The following is a 19,090-nucleotide window of genomic DNA, read 5'->3' on the forward strand; positions in this document are numbered from 1 at the left end:
CTTTTACTTCCTTCTCAAGGATACATTCCCTTCCTGCAGGGCTTTCAGTGAGAAGAGATTCATGATGATTTCAGCTGCGTGGTTTAAGCATCCACTGTCCATAGTCCATCGCAGTCCGCTTCCTCTAACTGCTCCCTGCTCATGCACATCAAGGGTCAGATTTAGGAACCCAAACTAGTTTGGGTCCCTTGTTATTACAAAAAGGATGAATGAGGGATTTCCTAGTCCATGCAGGCAACATCCGCTTTTTGCGAGTGGTACCTGGTCCTTTGTTAGTAGTCACTATATCAGTAAACATTTTGTTCTTCTAAGCAGACTGAACCCTGGCCTGGCAATTTTCTTTAAAATGCCCATTGTTCCCACAGCGGGTACATAGCCAGTTATCAGGTACAGTGACATACTTGATGTGCGGGTTGTAGGGAGTTTTCTCCCTTTGAAACCCGATGTCTTGCTTGTTCCCTCAATTGTTGAGATATATGGCAGTGACAGCATCTGAGGACCAGGTCCACTTCAAGTATTTCTCAAGATTATTTCTTACTTTCTCCAACTCAGCTTGGAGTTGCTGATTCCTCTCGAGTTCACTGCAGATACTGGTTTTTACAACAGTTAACTCCTTTTCAAGCATGATGTGCGACTCACTGGCTACTTCCTTCCCTTTTCCAAGACTTACGTTCCTATGTTCTCTATTGAGTCCCTCAATGGTTTCCTCTTCAGTGGATGCAACTTTTTCTTCTAAAGTGTGTTTCTCATTACTAAGACCTTCTATTGTTTCTTTTAGATCAACAACTACTACCATCAGATCGTCTCTCTCATTTTCCATACTAGTTATTCTTTCATTCAAGGCCTCCTTCTCTTGTTCAAGATTAGCTATGGTCTCATTTAAGTCCACTACACTAACCACTAGATCATCTCTAGATTGTTCGGCCTCTCCTAGTTCTACGGTCAGAATCTCCTTATCATTTACAAGGATATAATAGGCATTAATTAGGACATTAGATAAAGACCTTAACTTCTTAGAAGAATAGGAATTCATATTTCTCTGAACAAAACCTGAAGTTTACCTCATCGTCTTCATCTTCTTCTTCATCATCATCTGACTGAGCCATCAGCCAGAACAGTGAATAGTACTTTGTTGCTTCAGTTTCCATGCTATCATGGAACTATTTTCTGCATTTGATTCCCTTTCGGATTCACTTGAGGAGTCTCCCCAAGTAGCAAGAGCCTGCTTAACGATATTATCTGCAGCACTTTTTCGATTGAATCTTTTATCTGGAACCACATTCCTTTTTCCTGCTTTGTCAAGATTTTCTTGTACTGCTCCTGTTTTGCGAGTGGGCAGTCTTTGATGAAATGCCCTGACTTTCCACATTTGTGACAGAGATCATTGTTCCTTGTTTTACTCGAACTGCCCCACTTTGGTATGCCACCATTTCTTCGAACCATTTTTTGAAATCTCTTAGTAAGATAGGCCATGTCACTATCTTCATCAGTTGAATCACTGCTTTCAGCCTTAAGCACCAGGTTCTTTTCCTTCTTAGGCTCTCTTCTTTCATTGTCTTTCTTTCTTTCTTTTCATCTCGTATGTTTTTAGATTACCAATCAACTCATCCATGGTCAGAGTCTGTAGATCTTTAGCTTTAGTGATGGCATTTACCTTACTTTCCCAAGACCTAGGTAGAACACTGAGAATTTTCCTTACAAGTTTGTTTCTGGGAATGACATCTCCAAGTGAGTGAAGCTTATTTATGATGGAGGTGAATCTAGTATGCATATCTTGTATGGACTCATCATCCTTCATCCTGAAGAGCTCATATTCAGTGGTGAGCATGTCGATCTTGGATTGTTTGACCTGAGTAGTTCCTTCGTGTGCGGTTTGTAAAGCTTCCCATATTTCTTGGCAGTATCACAAGCTGATACTCTGTTGTACTCATCAGGTCCTATGCCACACATCAAGATTTTCTTGGCATGATAGTTCTTTTCTACAACTTTTCTGTCAATGTCGTTGTACTCTCTTCTCCCTTTAGGAACCAATGGTCCTGTTTCTTCAAGTTTCTTCATGGGAACATGTGGACCATCACAAATGATGTTCCACAGCTCTGAATCTTCTACCATCATGAAATTATGCATCCGGGTTTTCCACCAACCATAGTATTGACCATTGAATCTGGGAGGTCTATAGGTTGATTGTCCTTCTTCAAAGTTTAGTGGAGCAACCATTGATGATCTTTCCTGGGTGTTAGCCTGATAGGAGAAACCCACTCTGATACCAATTGTTGGATTATGTGAGTCCACCAAACTTATAGAGTACCTGGTCCTCTATGAGATGATACGTAGAATGCAGTAAAGACTGAATGTAAAAGAGGCAAGAGATTTTCTACGTGGAAAAATCCCACACAAGGGGATAAAAAAATCATGACCTACTCTTGAAGGCTTTTAACTCTACTAACTTGTAATCTACCTATTACAAGCCACTTTGCAAAAACTTCAAACTAACTTGTGATTCAACCACCACAAGCCACTCTATAACTCTCCTAGTTACAGAGGATTTAAACTTATGACTATCCTAGTACAACATAAACTCAGAAGTTTATGAATTTGGTTTGTTCCTAAGACAACGCTTCTAAGAAAGCAAACTAGGAATTACAGTGACGAACAAATAACAAGATTACAACTCAACTATGGATGCACATAAAACTCGTTCAAAAACTGATCCTTAATGGAGTTGACTTCTTGTTCTAGACACACCAGTGACTTCAATGCCGGATGAATGCTTTTGCTTCTTGAGAGAACATTACTGAATGCACGAAGAATGGTGTGTCTTGCACCAGGTTATTTTATCACAAAAGATATCACAATGGGTAGTGATGTCAACTCTTAATGTACGCTTCTTCCCAATGAGAAGTGACTGCTGTATTGTATGCATAGCCACTTTTGGGCAGTTGCATTCCAGTTAGATAGTGGGTTTTGTACTTCTGTCAGGACACACCAATGGACCAGGTCCTAGTTGTGTTCCTCTTCTGTGACAGTTGCCAGATGGTCACTTTCTTCTGCTACGTTCCAGCTGTGTACTTGACTTGTACTTCTGTCAGAGAACTCTAAGGGAGCAGGTCCCTGTTGTGTTCCTCTTTATATTGATTGCATACATTCACTAACTTGTTTATGTCGGAGAACCCTAAGGGACCTGGTCACCAGGTACCAGGTCCCTATTGTGTTCCTCCATGTGGTCGTTCATACATTTGCTAACAAGTTCACATGAAATGTATCCTGTGGGACAGGTTCTCTAACTGGTTCTTCATGACAAGTTTGTTAGATCATCAAAACATAAGAGGCATAAGGCTAAGACATTGAAAACCCATCAAAACTGATCCCATGACCCTCTGAAATCAATGACACGAGCACACAACATGTCCTCCAATATCTGAATAGTGCGCTTGGACTGCCTGTCCGTCTAAGGGTCAAAAGTTGTGCTCAACTCAACCTGAGTACCCAACTCTCGCTGCACAGACCTCAAAAACTGCAAAGTAAACTGAGTGCCCCTATCTGAGATGATGGAAACTGGGACACCATGCAAACGAACAATCTCCCGGATATAGATCTTTGCCAACTGCTCTGAAGAATAGGTAGTACACACAGGAATGAAGTGTGTGGACTTGATCAGCCGATCCACAATCACCCAAATAGCATCGAACTTCCTCAAATTCCATGGGAGCCTAACTACAAAGTCCATGGTGATCCGCTCCCACTTCCACTCTAGAATATCCATCCGCTGAAGCAAGCTACCCGGTCTCTGATGCTCATATTTCACCTGCAGATAAGTGAGACACTGAGCTACAAATCCCACAATGTCCTTCTTCATTCTTCTCCACCAATAATGCTGTCTTAGATCCTGATACATCTTCGCGGCACCCGGATGAATGGAATACCGCGAGCTGTGGGCCTTCTCCAGAATCAACTCCCGAAACACATCCACATTGGACACATATATCCGGCCCTGCATCCTCAACACCCCATCATCACCAATAGTCACATCTCTAGCATCATCGTGCTGAACTCTATCCTTAAGGACAAGAAAATGCGAATCGTCATACTGACGCTCTCTAATGCGATCATATAGGGAAAACGGAGAAATCACACAAGCAAATACCCAACTGGGCTCCGAAATATCTAACCTCACGAACTGATTGGCCAAGGCCTGAACATCAACTGCAAGAGGTCTCTCCCCAACTGGAATATATGCCAAACGCCCCATACTCACCGCCTTTCGGCTCAAGGCATCGGCCACCACATTGTCCTTCCACGGATGGTACAATATAGTGATATCATAATCCTTTAGCAACTCTAACCATCGCCGCTGCCTCAAATTGAGATCCTTCTGTTTGAACAAGTGCTGGAGGCTACGGTGATCAGTAAACACCTCACAAGACACACCATACAAATAATGCCTCCAAATCTTTAACGTGTGAACTATGGCAGCCAACTCCAAATCATGAACGGGGTAGTTCTTCTCATGGGGCTTCAACTGACGAGAAGCATAAGCAATAGCCTTACCCTCCTGCATCAATACACAACCAATACCAACTCTCGAAGAATCAGTATATGAACCTAAAGCTGATGGCAAAACTAACACTGAAGCTGTGGTCAAGGCTATCTTGAGCTTCTGAATGATCTCCTCACACTCATCCGACCATAAAAATGAAGCACCCTTCTGAGTCAACTTGGTCAAGGGCGATGTGATAGATAAGAATCCCTGAACAAACCGGCGATAATAGCCTGCCAAACCAAGAAAGCCGCGAATCTCTGTGGCTGAGGACGGTCTAGGTCAACTCTGAACCGCCTGTATCTTCTTCAGATCAACTTGAATACCGTCACTAGACACCACGTGCCCCAAGAAAGCCACTGAACTGAGCCAAAACTCACACTTGGAGAATTTTGCATAAAGCTTCTCCTCTCTCAATCTCTGCAACACAACTCTCAAATGCTCCGCATGCTCCTCCTGACTACGTGAATACACCGGAATATCATTAATGAAGACTATGACAAACGAGTTGAGATAAGGCTGGAACACGCTGTTCATCAAGTGTATGAACGCTGCTGGGGCATTGGTCAGCCCAAAAGACATCACCAAGAACTCATAATGACCATATCGGGTCTTGAAAGCTGTCTTAAGAATATCCGAGTCCCTGATCTTCAACTGGTGATAACCTGAATAGAGATCAATCTTGGAGAACACTCTCGCTCCCTGAAGCTGGTCGAACAAATCATCAATGTGAGGCAAAGGATACTTGTTCTTAACTGTTACTTTTTTCAACTTCCTATAATCATTGCACATCCTCGTAGTGCCATCCTTCTTCTTCACAAATAGAACCGGCGCACCCCAAGGCGACACACTAGGCCAAATGAACCCTTTATCAAGGAGTTCCTGAAGCTGCTGCTTTAACTCATTCAACTCCGGTGGTGCTATACGATACAGTGGAATAGAAATGGACTAAGTGCCGGGCACCAGATTAATACCAAAGTCAATATCCCTGTCAGTGGCATGCCTGGCAGGTCTACAGGAAACACATTGGGAAAATCCCTCACAACTGGAATAGAATCAATACTGGGAGTCTCTGCATCGACATCCCTCACAAAGGCTAGATATGAAAGACAACCCTTCCCAACCATACACTGGGAACATAATCAATCACACCTCGCCACTCAATCTGTGGCATACCCGGTATAGCCAATGTGACTATCTTAACATGACAGTCCAGAATAGCACGACACGGAGATAGCTAATCCATGTCCAAAATGACATCAAAATCCACCATACACAATAATAAAAGATCCATTCGGGTCTCCAGACCCCCAATAGTGACCAGACACGACCACTACACACGGTCCACAATAACAGTATCGCCCACTGGGCTAGATACATGAACATATGAAGCAAGAGACTCACGGGGCATACCCAAATATTGATCAAAGTATGATGACACATAAGAAAAGGTGGAACCAGGATCAAATAATACAGAAGCATCTCTGTGGCAGACTGAAACAATACTTGTAATAACAACATCGAAAGCAATAGCATCAGGTATAGCTGGAAGTGCATAGAAATGGGCCTGACCGCCACCTGATCGACCTCTCCTTCTAGGGCGACCCCTAGCTGACTGACCTCCACCCCTAGCTGGCTGGGCGGGTGGTGGTAAAGTAACTGGTGCTGAAGCCGATGGTTGACTCCTCTACTGAGATGAAGCCGCAAGACGTCGAGGACACTACCTCCACATATGACCCATCTCTCCACACTCATAGCAACTTCCAGGTGCTCGATAAGGGGACTGAAAGGAACCCCTCGCACCGGAGTGACTAGCAGATGCACCTGGCATAGAAGAGTCCTGAACTAATGGAGCGTAAGATGAACTCTGAGCTGGAAGAGCACTAAGTGATGACTGGACCTGATGAGAATCGTGAGAACCATGACCCGATGACGCCCCACGATAACCTGGGCGAGCTGGCTGAGCATGCCTGAATGGACGGCCTCTGCCGTGCTGAAACTGACCTCTCGAAGGAGCACCACCATAACTACTAGATCCTTGAGGCCTCTTGGCGTCCCTCTCATCTCGCTCCTAGCGACAAACTGACTCAATCTCTCGAGAAATGTCCACAAGCTCCTCAAAAGTAGCACCAGACACCCTCTCCCTGGTCATGAGAATATGAAGCTGATAAGTGAGGCCATCCACAAACCTCCTAATCCTCTCTCTATCTGTCGAAACCAACCAAATAGCATGACGAGCTAACTCGAAGAACCTCATCTCATACTGCATCACAGTCATCTCTCCTTGATGCAACCACTCAAACTGCCTACGCAGTTCCTCTCTACAAGACTGCGGCACATACTTCTCCAGAAAGAGAACAGAGAATTGTTGTCAGGTAAGGGGTGTTGCACCAATAGGCCTACGCCTCTCATAAGTCTCCCACCAAGTAAAGGAAGCTCCAGAAAACTGAAAAGTAGTGAAAGCGACCCCGCTGGTTTCCAGAATACCCGCTGAGCGAAGAATCCTCTGACACTTGTCCAAGAAACCCTGGGCATCCTCTCCCTTTGCACCACTAAAAGTTAGAGGCTGAAGTCTACCAAACCTCTCCAACCTATGCTGCTCATCCTCTGGCATGACAGGAGCTACATAGTCTTGAGCAGCTACAATTGGCTGGGCTGGATGGGCCCCCGGTGTCTGAAGTCCCTACACGACCTGCTCTGGTGTGCGAGCGACGGGAGTCTGATTGCCTCCCCCGGCCTGAGAAGTAGCTGCGGCTGTAGTTACTAAGACTACCTTAGTTAGGCCAGTGCATACTGATAGAATCTGAGCCAAGGCCTCCTAAAGACCCGGAATCACAATGGGCACAACTGGTGCCTGAGCTGGTGCTGTTGGAGCGTCCACAATTAGGACCTGATCCTGAATTGGGGTGGCTAGTGGATCTGCAGGTGTTGCCCTAGCTGCTGTGCGGGCCACACCCCTACCCCTACTGTGACCACAACCGCGTCCTCGGCCTCTAGTTGCCACAACTGGTAGTACTGGTGGTCGTCCATCCTGATCGGTAGCGTGTGTCCTCACCATCTATGAGAGAATAGAATAACATAAGTTTAGTACTCGGATCAACAGATTCGCACGACAAGAATTTCAAGAATATGAAGTTTTCCTAAAGGTTCTGCAGCCTCTCGAGGATAAATACAGACGTCTCTGTACCGATCCACGAGACTCTATTAAATCTGCTCATGACTCATGAGACCTATGTAACCTAGGCTCTGATACAAACTTGTCACGACCCTAAACCCGAACCTGATCGTGATGGCACCTCTCGTGAAGACAAGGCCAGCTGACACACTCCCAATTCATTTTTAAGCAATTAAATAATACAAATTAAGTCTTTAACATAATAATAATAATTCCAAAATAAGGTGAATAATACAGTGTGCAGAATAGACATAGCCCGGGATCGAGGTGTCACCAGTCATGAGCATCTACTATCCGAATAAAGATAGGAAAAATCTACATAGTTTATTACAGAACTAAACAAGGAAAAATAAAATAGGGAAAAAAGCACTGGACTGCGAACGCCAAGCAACTACCTAGTGAATCTCTGGAATCTGCTGGAAGCTCTCAACCCTCGCAAGCAGGACCTGAAGCGCCTGAATCTACATATGGGGTGCAGGGAGTAAAGTGAGTACTCCAACTCAGTGAGTAATAATAATAAATGAATACTGAGCGATAATAAATCACGTAAAAACACATCAACATACTATAAAGAAGCAGTATAAAACCAGTAAAAGCAATGAAACAGTTAAAACATGTAAAAACACTTAGTTCAGAAGAAGCTTTTTTAAAACACCTTTTTAACAGTTAAACAATTAGATGAGAAGCAACTAGAACAGATAAACACATAAAAATCCTCCCCTCGGGCACAATGTCAACAGAATCCGTCCCTCGGACAATATCATGGAACAACACCAGCCCCTCGGGCTATATCTCATATCACAATGGGTACCTGCGCTCACTGGGAGTGTACAGACTCCGGGAGGGGCCCCTTACGGCCCAAGCGCAATATCAAGCCATCTCGTGGCATAATCAGTAGGCTCTCGGCCTCATATCAACAAGCCACCTCGTGGCGTACAATCTCAGGCCCTCGGCCTCAAAATCATGAATTAGTATATCCTCACAACACAAGCCCTCGGATTGACTAAGTCAGAATCTCATAAGCCACTCGGGCAATAGTAAAACATGTTGCTCAGCCCAAATTATCATTAAAATATCATTTAATGTATTAAAACAGAGTAAACATGGGTGAGTTATGAAAGCAGTAGGATATAGCATGACTGAGTATAAGTGTAAAGTTAAAACAGTGAGGAAATATCAATAGAAATCCCCTAAGGGTTCAAATAGTTTGCACAAGGCCCAAATATAGCATTCAACCCAAAACATGTTGATAGCAAATAGTTTTCAATCAAATACACAGTAAAACAGTCATTCGGGATGGACTAAGTCTCAATCCCCAATGGTGCATGACCCCACGCTCGTCATCTAGCATGTGCGTCACCTCAATATAGCTCCACAATGTGTAATCCAGGGTTTCATACCCTCAGGACAACATTTACAATCATTACTCACCTCTATCCAGTCCAATCTCTAGCTCGCGATGCCTTTGTCCCTCGAATCGGCCTCCAGATGCTCCAAATCTAACAAAAATTGATGCAAAACTATCAAAATATGCTAAAGGAACAAAGCCCACTCGAAAGAAATGAAATTACAACACAAATCCCGAAATTGGCCAAACTCGGATTCAGATAAAAATTACATCAATAGACTCCTTATCACTCTCTGAGTTCATTCATATCAAAAGCATCAAAATCCAACCACAAACGACTCCTCAAATCCCAAATTCTAGGTCTCCAATCACAAGCCCTAGTTCTTCAATATTAGGCTTAAATTCTATGATTAATTAGGTAGAATTTACATTAGAATCGAGTATTAAGTCCATAAATCTTACCTCCAAGTGTTCCCCCTTGAATCCCTCTTCAATCCTCTTCAAAAAGCTCCAAAATCGCTCAAAAATGGTAGAAGTTATCCCCAAAATCGCGGACAATGGCTATTTAAACATTCCGCCCAGCCATTCAAATCCTTCTTCGCGAAAGTGGTCAAAGCTTCATGTTTGCGAAGCACAAACTGACGTTGACCAAAATTTCCTCCTTCGCAAACGCGTCTGACCTCTCGCGAACGCGATGCCTCCTGACTCCAACCTTCACGAACGTGGCTCCTCTTCTCGCGAACACGATGCTCAATGGCCCAGCCCTTCGCGAACGCGGGACCTCCCTCGCGAACGCGAAAGCCAAATCTTCAACCTCATCTGCTAACCCTTCGCGAACGCAAGGGCCTACTCGTGAACGCGAAGGCCAATTGTCTGCAACACCCAACAACAGTTTTCTGCAGTTTTTCACAACATAAAATGGTCCGATTGACCACTCGAAACTCACCCGAGGCCCCCGGGACCTCAACCAAACATGACAACATGTCCCACAATATCATTCAAACTTGTTCCAATCTTCGGAATGCTCAAAACAACATCAAAACACCGAATTCGCATCGGATTCAAGCCTAAGAATTCCGAAATATTCTAAATTACGCTTTTGATCAAAAAGTGTATCAACCCACGTACGAATGACCTAAAATTTTTCACACACATCCCAAATGACACAACGGAACTATTGCAACTCCTGGAATTCTATTCCGACCCCTATATCAAAATCTCACCTATCAATCGGAAAACGCCAAAATTCTAATTTCGCCAATTCAAGCCTGAATCTACTCCGGACCTCCAAAACACATTCCGATTACGCTCCTAAGTCCCAAATCACCTCCCAAAGCTATCCGAACCATCGGAACTCACATCCAAGCCCTCTAACACATAAGTCAATATCCGGTTGATTTTTCCAACTTTAGCTTCCTCAAAAGAGACTAAGTGCCTCAAACCTTCTCAAAACATTTCCGAACCCGAGCCAACCAACCCGATCACATATAGAACAGATAAATAAAGCAATAAAAAGCAGAAATGGGAAAAACGGAGTGGTAACTTATGAGACGACTGACCGGGTCGTCACAGATATCTGATCCAAATGCACAGTCCTAGCCATAAGTATAATTTTGGCAAGCTAGTTTTTGTTGTCTCTATTTTCGTCGAGTTTGGAACTATTTGTAGTACTTGACAGAAATCACCTTCCAAACCATTAATCTTTCACCGAATGGTTCGTTGATATTCAATATATCTCCAGAACTTCGGGCAATTGTTTCGATCAGTTGACACATAGCCATAAGCACTTCATCCCATATTATTAGTTTTGCTTTTCTTATAAATTTAGCATCATTGTTCTGCTTTGATATTTGTGTTGGTTTTTTTAGTAGTTTGAATAGGTATATCAAATCTAAAGTGAGTGGCCTCATAATAAAATCGTTGTTGGTACACCATTTGTTATTATTGCTAACAATATCATGCCTCGTGATTTGAAATTTGCAAGTAATGCATGACATAGAAATATTATTTCGATTCCACCGAAGGCATCTACAAAGGATAATCCCGCAATACCAGATCTAGTCGACTCTTTAAAATATAGTCTTGAAAGCTTGTTCTTATTCGGGATTTAGCTTTGATTGTGCTTTAACAGACAATTGTATGGCCGTTTGATTCTTAATACGATACTAACCATTTTTACTTTATGATCTAATTTTTTTAATCTTTAACGCTCTTTTTATGGAATAAATTTATCTTAGGCGAAACATGATCCTATATTCTGGTGGTAAAATATAGGATCACACAGAAATTCCTCGCGGGCCCGTTTATATTAAAAGCATGAACCCTTAAACTAAAAAGTTAAGTTACTTATTTATCCTTCAAAAACTTAATTATCCTACTTATTTAAACTAATTTATAATAATATTTAAACAAAAATAAAGAGGAAACTTTTCGGAAGGGTTGTGTATCTTAAAAAGCTTCAAATTAGTAATGAAAACATTTGTTCAATCGTTGCCTTTTAATTAAATTCAACTGCTTCCTTTGTAAAAGTCTTATAATACATTTAAATGGTTCTACATGGTGATCAACCAAAATCTTTCTCCTGTCCAAATTAAATTTTCCTTAATTTTTCGAGGACCTATTCTCTTTTTCATATAATCCAGTTGATGAGTTCTTAAGTCCCCATAAAAGTCATGCACTCATTTACAATGAATGAAAATACCGTGAACAGTTGGTTTTTGAATTTTTCTGGCACAAATTTGTATATATAAAATTCCTTTTATAGTCCTTCACTTCTTATGGAACTTGTATAGTCAATTTTGATAAACTTCTAATTGCTCGCGAAATGCGGGAAGCAAAACTTAATTCTTACGCTTGTTTTTGTGCTCTCACTTATTGGTGCTAGGAAATTACCAAATGAAAATATTTGTTTCTTTGCGGCAAATGTGACTACTGATTATCAAGGTGGGATAGATGAGAACAATTAATGGTGGTGGAGTTGCAGCAGAACATGGAACCGGACGTGGTTTGAAGGCTTTATGGATTAATTGACTTGATTTTAATTTTCTTATGCAAATCACATGTTCTCATTTTATATTTCTTATGCAAACGGACTTGTGCGCTCTCTCTCTCTCTCCGCTTATATATATAAAATGTTAGTTTCCTTGGTTTATATTCTTTGTTTGAGAGTCTTTTTCTGGTAAGCTATGGCTTCTGATGATTTGATTTATTTAATCATCTTGAGAAATTTTTTAGTTCTTTTTTTATTATTATTATTATTATTATTATTATTATTATTATTTTTGCTTTAAAATTTGTTTATTGTTATTGTATTTATGGTTCATTATGTCAAACATTAAACCTACTTCATGAAGTATAAGCAGAAGAAAGGATTATTTTAGCAAAAAAAATTATTATTGATTAAAAGAATTTAATATAATAATTTGAAAGACATTGCCTACTATTGCAACATAACATACGAATATACATTAAATTATATGCGTCAAGTATCAGTTGATCATTATTTTGTATTTGAGTAATTAAGCATGCATGTTTAAGGTGGAGGTAATAAAAAGAAGGGAAAGGAGAAGCAATGAGGTTAATTGGTTATTGGAAAGATTATGCACGTTCTTTCAATTTAGGTTTCACAAGATTGACACTATTATCTTTATAACTATCAACAATGGTTGTTACTACAATTACGTTAATTAGCATTTCCATCAAGTGTAGATTTGTTTTCTACTCTTCTTAGTTACAGCTTACTTGTATTTACTCGAACGCACAATTGGTAATACTTTTATTTTTTTAAAATAATAAAATTTATCTCAATATATTACCTAAATTAATAATAGCTATTGTCACTGCAGGATGTCACATTTTTAAGAATTATTTTAAATTAATGTCTACATCAAACAAGAATGTCAATCGTACTAGCTAGAAAATACAAAAGCTATCTTATATTATTAGTATTACATTAATTTTTAGATATAATCCAGTTTTATTTACCATGTAAAAAGTGGGTTTAGACTTAATATAAATACTACGTTTGATTATTCATCTTTGTAAGTTTATGAAAAATAATTTATATAACTCGACATACACGTGCGTTGCACGTGTCAAAGCTAGTATATATATATATATATATATATATATATATATGAAAAATATATGAGGTATGTGCCGCACGAAGCCAAGAGAAAATACTATTTACGAGAAATTGTGTTTCTTATTCTTTACTATTAAGTTGGGATTTTTGAGAAAAATTTCAGCACAATAGTTTTATTTAATTTGTTCTTGGGTTTCATTGATCAAAGTGTTGATAGCAAAGACTGGTCTCGGTGTGGATACTCATAGAGTAACGAAGAAATTTGAGAAATGAGACTCTCTTCACCATGCACGTCTTAGATCCGATCTTTAACATGTAAATAAATTTTAAATACGAATAGATCTACATATTTTTGTTGACGACTTGGTCAGGGCGGTTCACAATTTCTTTGTTGAAGGCACTGTTAAGCCCTAAGTTTGAATTCCTATTTAATTGCCCTTATTTCGAAAGTCTAAAGCCCTTCCAATTTTCACCAATTCCGACCTACCTTTATTTATGGGATATTTGAAGGACAGCTTTGTAACTTTTTCTAGGATTGTATTGTCTTTCGCTGCGTGTTACGAACATCTATATGCAATCCTTCGTGACATATTGGTGGAACACTCAAAAGTTATTTCCGTCTTCTAGTGTGGCATCTTTCAGTTCTTACTACTGCCTATCTTTAATTCCCATCAGAGTAAATATCCGGGGAGCACTTGTTTAGTTTTTAGCATATCCTCATTTCATTTGACGCTAATTTGTTAGTACTAGTTTGAATATAAATGGAGAAACATGGTCAATGAGAATTTATATAACCACTCCCAACTTGGTTGGAAATGAGGCATAGGTGTTATACTCAAGATCACTAACGGATTCAACAATGGTTCATTAGTGCTTCGCTAACCCTATATATATGTGGGAAAAATAAGTACAGATAGAGTTAAATATGCATTGCATAGCTCGTTTGTCGCGCCCCCTTTTTCCTTCGCGGAGTCCGGATTTCGACATTCATTGGGAACAACTCGTTTCCTTTCGGGAATTGAGTATTTGAAGAGTCGTCACCTAACGGATTAAGGTGCGTTAGGGCACCTAGAGCAATTAACTCATACAACTAGTTTGCATTACCAGAGATTAGGGTAAGGGCTCGAAATAACCTTAAGGGGAAGGTGTTAGGCACCCCTCACGGTCCACAACGGTGGGTCCCGACCGAACTTAGTTATGTGAATTAGTCATTTAACAGGTAGGCAGTCTAAGCACACATTTTCAAATAAAGAAAGTTTAGGTAGTTTAAGCACATGTATGTAAGTAAAAGAAGTTTGGGTAGTTAAGCACACATACGTAAGTAAAAGAAGTTTAGGCAGTTTAAACACATATATGTAAATAAAAGAAGGGAAGTCCTAAGTTGGTTAGCCTATAAGATCAATCTGTACAATGCCCGGTAATCCTCCTCAACTAGAGGGGCTACATGTAACATTAGCGCACAAGTCATCATATTCTTTTACTACCTATTACCCTCCCCTTAGTGGTTATATAAGCGAGTTTAATTAAGGAACTCTAAGCGTGCTTTACCCGTAATTCTAGACATTCCTAAGGTATTTAAAAGGTAAAATCTAAGCGACAACAAAGAACACATAAGACTGTCAAATAGGGAAGCAACTAGGGGCTCATGTTTGCCTCCATACATAATATCTAGATGAACATCAGATACGGAATATGCAGTATTTTGTTTAAAAGCGAAGTGGCAGAACCCTAGTCAGCTTGCCTATTGATTTTATAGCCTGTTAAACCTAGACAATTTCACACATAAACAGAACCTAATTTCACAGTTATAAGACTATTAATTACCTAAGGCTTGCCTAGGCATGGGTCTGAATGCAATCATAATTCTAGGAATTGGTTAAGACAGCTTGAGGTCATTCAATCCTATAGGCATATTGAATTAGGTGATTATTGTTACAGAAATGATTTCATGCATGTCTACACTAGAACATGATATATATGTGTTGGACTATTATTAAACCTTTTATAGACAGTTATTCATTTAAGCGACGTAGACATGATTTAGAGCCAATGCAAACAGAGTCCTAAATCAGGATTTCTAATGCACAGAGAGATTAGGGGTGTTCAAACCAAACCAAAAAATCACACCAAACCGAAAAACCAAACCAAACCGATTAAAAAACCCGACTAGGTTTGGTTTGACTTGGTTTGGTATTGAGTAAAAGAACCCGAACCAAACCGACATATAAATATATAAATTTTATTTATATTTTTAAGACTTTATTGTGAATTTTCTTTAGAAAATGTAGAAATATTTGGGATTCTCTCATGTATTAACCTTGAAAGCGTAAATTAACGAAAAATTATTGTTAGACGACTAAGAAAATAACTATCATGTGTTACCAAAAAAATACTCCCATTAGAATATTTTAATAGATTATATGTTTGTCAATTTTTTTCCATATTTACTAAACATATATTCACTTATCAAAGCTTTATCTATAATTTTAACAAAGTAAGATTGAAATAATATTCATGTAACAAAAAAACCCGAGAACCCGAAAAACCCGACAAAACCGAACCAATCCAAAATGATATAGTTGGTTTGGTTTGGTTTTGATAAAAATCGAACCAACCTGATCCATGTACACCCCTAAGAGAGATGATCATTTTTGTTAAGCATGATTACAACAATAGTTTAATGACATGTTTTTCAAATGATAACAACTTATGCAGAATCAGAGATGAACTGATGAACTATAACATGTTTTCTAATATGCAAAAGCAGTAAACGCGAACATCCTAAGGCAGAATTTCTAATGCAAATAACATAGACCTATGACATGTTTCTAATGCAAATAACATAGCATATAGACCTAGAGCATGATTTCTATCACAATATCAACCCAAAGCAGGAAATTCATATTTATAAACCTAAGAGCATGATTTCTACTATGTATCAACCTAAAACATGATATCTACCCAGTTTCCCACAAACATCATATATGAACCCTCCCCTTTTACTAATCACCCTAACATCTGCTTACAAATAATATTATTACAGACCAGGATCAAATGAATTACATAAGTAAATAAAGCTATACTATAGGGAGCCTGATCAGGCCCAAAGTAAACCTAGGAATGCCAGGCCTTCAATAGAGTCTCAGAAGCCAAAGATCTCACAGCCAATAATGTGTCTTGGTGTGTCAGAGTTCCCTAAGGAACTCAAGGATCCCGGGCAGTGCTCACACCAAGACCTATCTCAAGTAGGGGATTGATCATGTGAAGTGTGGAAGGGCCAGCCCTGATATGCCAGAGTTCAGAGAGATCTCAAGGATCTATAAGCAGTACACACACCAGGGGGGTAGAACTTAATAGTCTAAGAGTAGGGTAGAGTGCTAGACATAGTGTTGAAAGACTTAGTAAAACAGTTTAGAAGTGAAAAGATTCAGAAACAGTTTTTAAAGATACTGGGAGTGACTAGTTTTGAGAAGAATGTTAAGAGTAGGAGCAGTAATTTTAAAATCATTCTTTGAGGAAAGCATACTAAAAAACAACCTAATTAATCATAGAATACCCAGATTTACTTGACAAGCAGACTTACAAATAGGAGGTGAAGGGATTGAGAACATATAGGGTTGAAATCACATAAATAGGGAAACATTTGATACAACAAATGTACAGAACAACTGGGAGTCTACTGAACAAGTTGATCATGGTAATAGACAGTAAAGACATAGAGAAAGAATGTAGCAAAATCATGTTGAAGACAAATATGTGTTAAACAGAATTGGACACAATCAAAACCAATTGAATGCAATGGAAAACTAAGTAACTAACATAGTCGCACCAATTAAAGGGAGGGAGTAAGGGAACTAAGTAAACATGCTGGACAAATATCAAAGAACTAAATGAAGTTAGACATGTTGATCACACATAAGGCAGAATTTAGACATGCTTAATAATAGCAAACAGAGAAACAACTTGAAAAACTAGTACAGGAACAAGCATAGGTGTATAGACATGGAACACATAAAGTTGAGTTTCAAAATCTAACTAGAGACATACCAGTTGAAGAAGAAAATGCAGAATGAGAAAACTAGGTGCAATTCCACTATCTAGCCTTGGCTTTCAGCCGTCTATACCAACAGTTAGCACAAGTAGCAAAGAAAGAAGAGAGAGTTTGAATGTATGTGTGTGTATTATGAGCTGTATTCATGTGTTGAAGGAGCAGAATGAGAGTGCTTATATAGCAGTTCAAGAGTAGAGCCAGTAAGGTAAAAGAATCAGAAATCAGCAATTAAGGGCAATCAGAATCTAATCACACAAGGAGTTCAGAATAGACTCATTTAATTAGGGGGAAATTAACCAAACGGTAATAATAGGGATCTAATTAAGGAAAAAATCCCAATCATACCATGTAAAGGAATCAGTAAGAATCCACAAAACCATGAGGATAGCTTATTAAGGCGAGGCGGGTAAATATTGCAAATAAGGTAAAGGAAGTAATCAAATAATCAATCAATCTTTACAGGAGATAGAAAATCAAGAAATTATTCCCATAAATGACTCTGATTGAGTTTCAAATAAGGCAAGGAGTGGGTTTAACAGTCAGTTAGGGTTAGAGCCCCTAAATCAAGCAATCAAACACACGAATAAGGCAATCATAGGTAATTAAAGACCAATCAAAGGTCAGTTAACCCATAAATAGGCAAGAGATATAAATTAAGAGCCTCACGATTAAGGGAAACAAACAGAAATTAGTAAATTACTCCAGTAAACAAATGAAACCCTAGATAATTAGGCTAATCAATTAATTATCCCAATAATAATGGACAAGAGGTTGAAATCAAACAATGAATAGTCAGTCAATTGAACCAGAAACATAATCATGCGAGAAAGATTAAACAAAACATGAGGATCTCAGAAAACCTTTTGCAAAAACAGAAGAACTAGAAAAACCCTAATTTGAAAACACTTAAGGTTGATTGACAGTATAGAAATCAAAGAACCCTTAAAGAAAACAGCCATGGAAACTTGAAACACTTTAAATAGGCAGAGATTCGGACAACAAATAACAAGGAAACAAAAAAACCCTAGAATAACATAGTGCTGAAAATCAATTAACAGTAAGAAAGTAAGAGAACCTTGAAGAAAATCAGTGATGAACTCAGAATCGCTCCAGATCTACAAAGATCTGAACCGATTCAAGTCCAAACATTAGGTTTTTGAAGAATAAAGGAAAGGGTAAAGGGAAATCTGGTCTTGAACCAGAGATTTGAACCGTAAAACATCGATAGAAAAAGCACTCACAGACCATCGACGGACTCTCAGAGAGTCTTAAACAAGATCTGGACTAGATCTCTTCGAGATCTTTCCATGAAATCACAAAAACGAGCAACCAGGAGACGTAGGAGACAAGTAACAGTCTCAAACAGCCATGCGAATCCATGGATCGAGTGGTAATCGGAGGGGTTGGGGCTGGTTTGGGTGGGGGCGGCTAGGGTTAGGGTTGGGTATCAGAGAGACGGAGAGGAGAGGAGTTTTAGGACGGCTTTTGTATCAAATGAATTAGGTTGGAGGGGTCGTTGGTTTAAAAATGATAAGGAATGGTTATGGCCGTTGATCTCTGTGATCAACGACCATTATTTAGAGGGTTTGGGGTCGGGTTTAATTTGATTTGGGCCTGGTCTTAATGGGTTAGGGACCTGGGGGTTGAAATTGGGTTGTTTAATTAGGCTAGATCCGAAAATAAGAGGGCTATTTATTAAATACCCAAGTAATTGAATAAACATTATTTTATAAAATAATTAACAATGAGAAAAAATATTTATCATGCATAGAATTGCTTTAAAATAATTATTCAATATTTTAAAAATATAATGGACCAATTTCTGGTAAAATAATACAGTGATGTATGCATGGGCTATAATTGCAAAATTAATCATAACCAAAAGGTGTAAATCT

The sequence above is a fragment of the Nicotiana sylvestris genome, chromosome 8, assembly GCF_000393655.2.
Source record: "Nicotiana sylvestris chromosome 8, ASM39365v2, whole genome shotgun sequence".
NCBI lineage: Eukaryota > Viridiplantae > Streptophyta > Magnoliopsida > Solanales > Solanaceae > Nicotiana > Nicotiana sylvestris.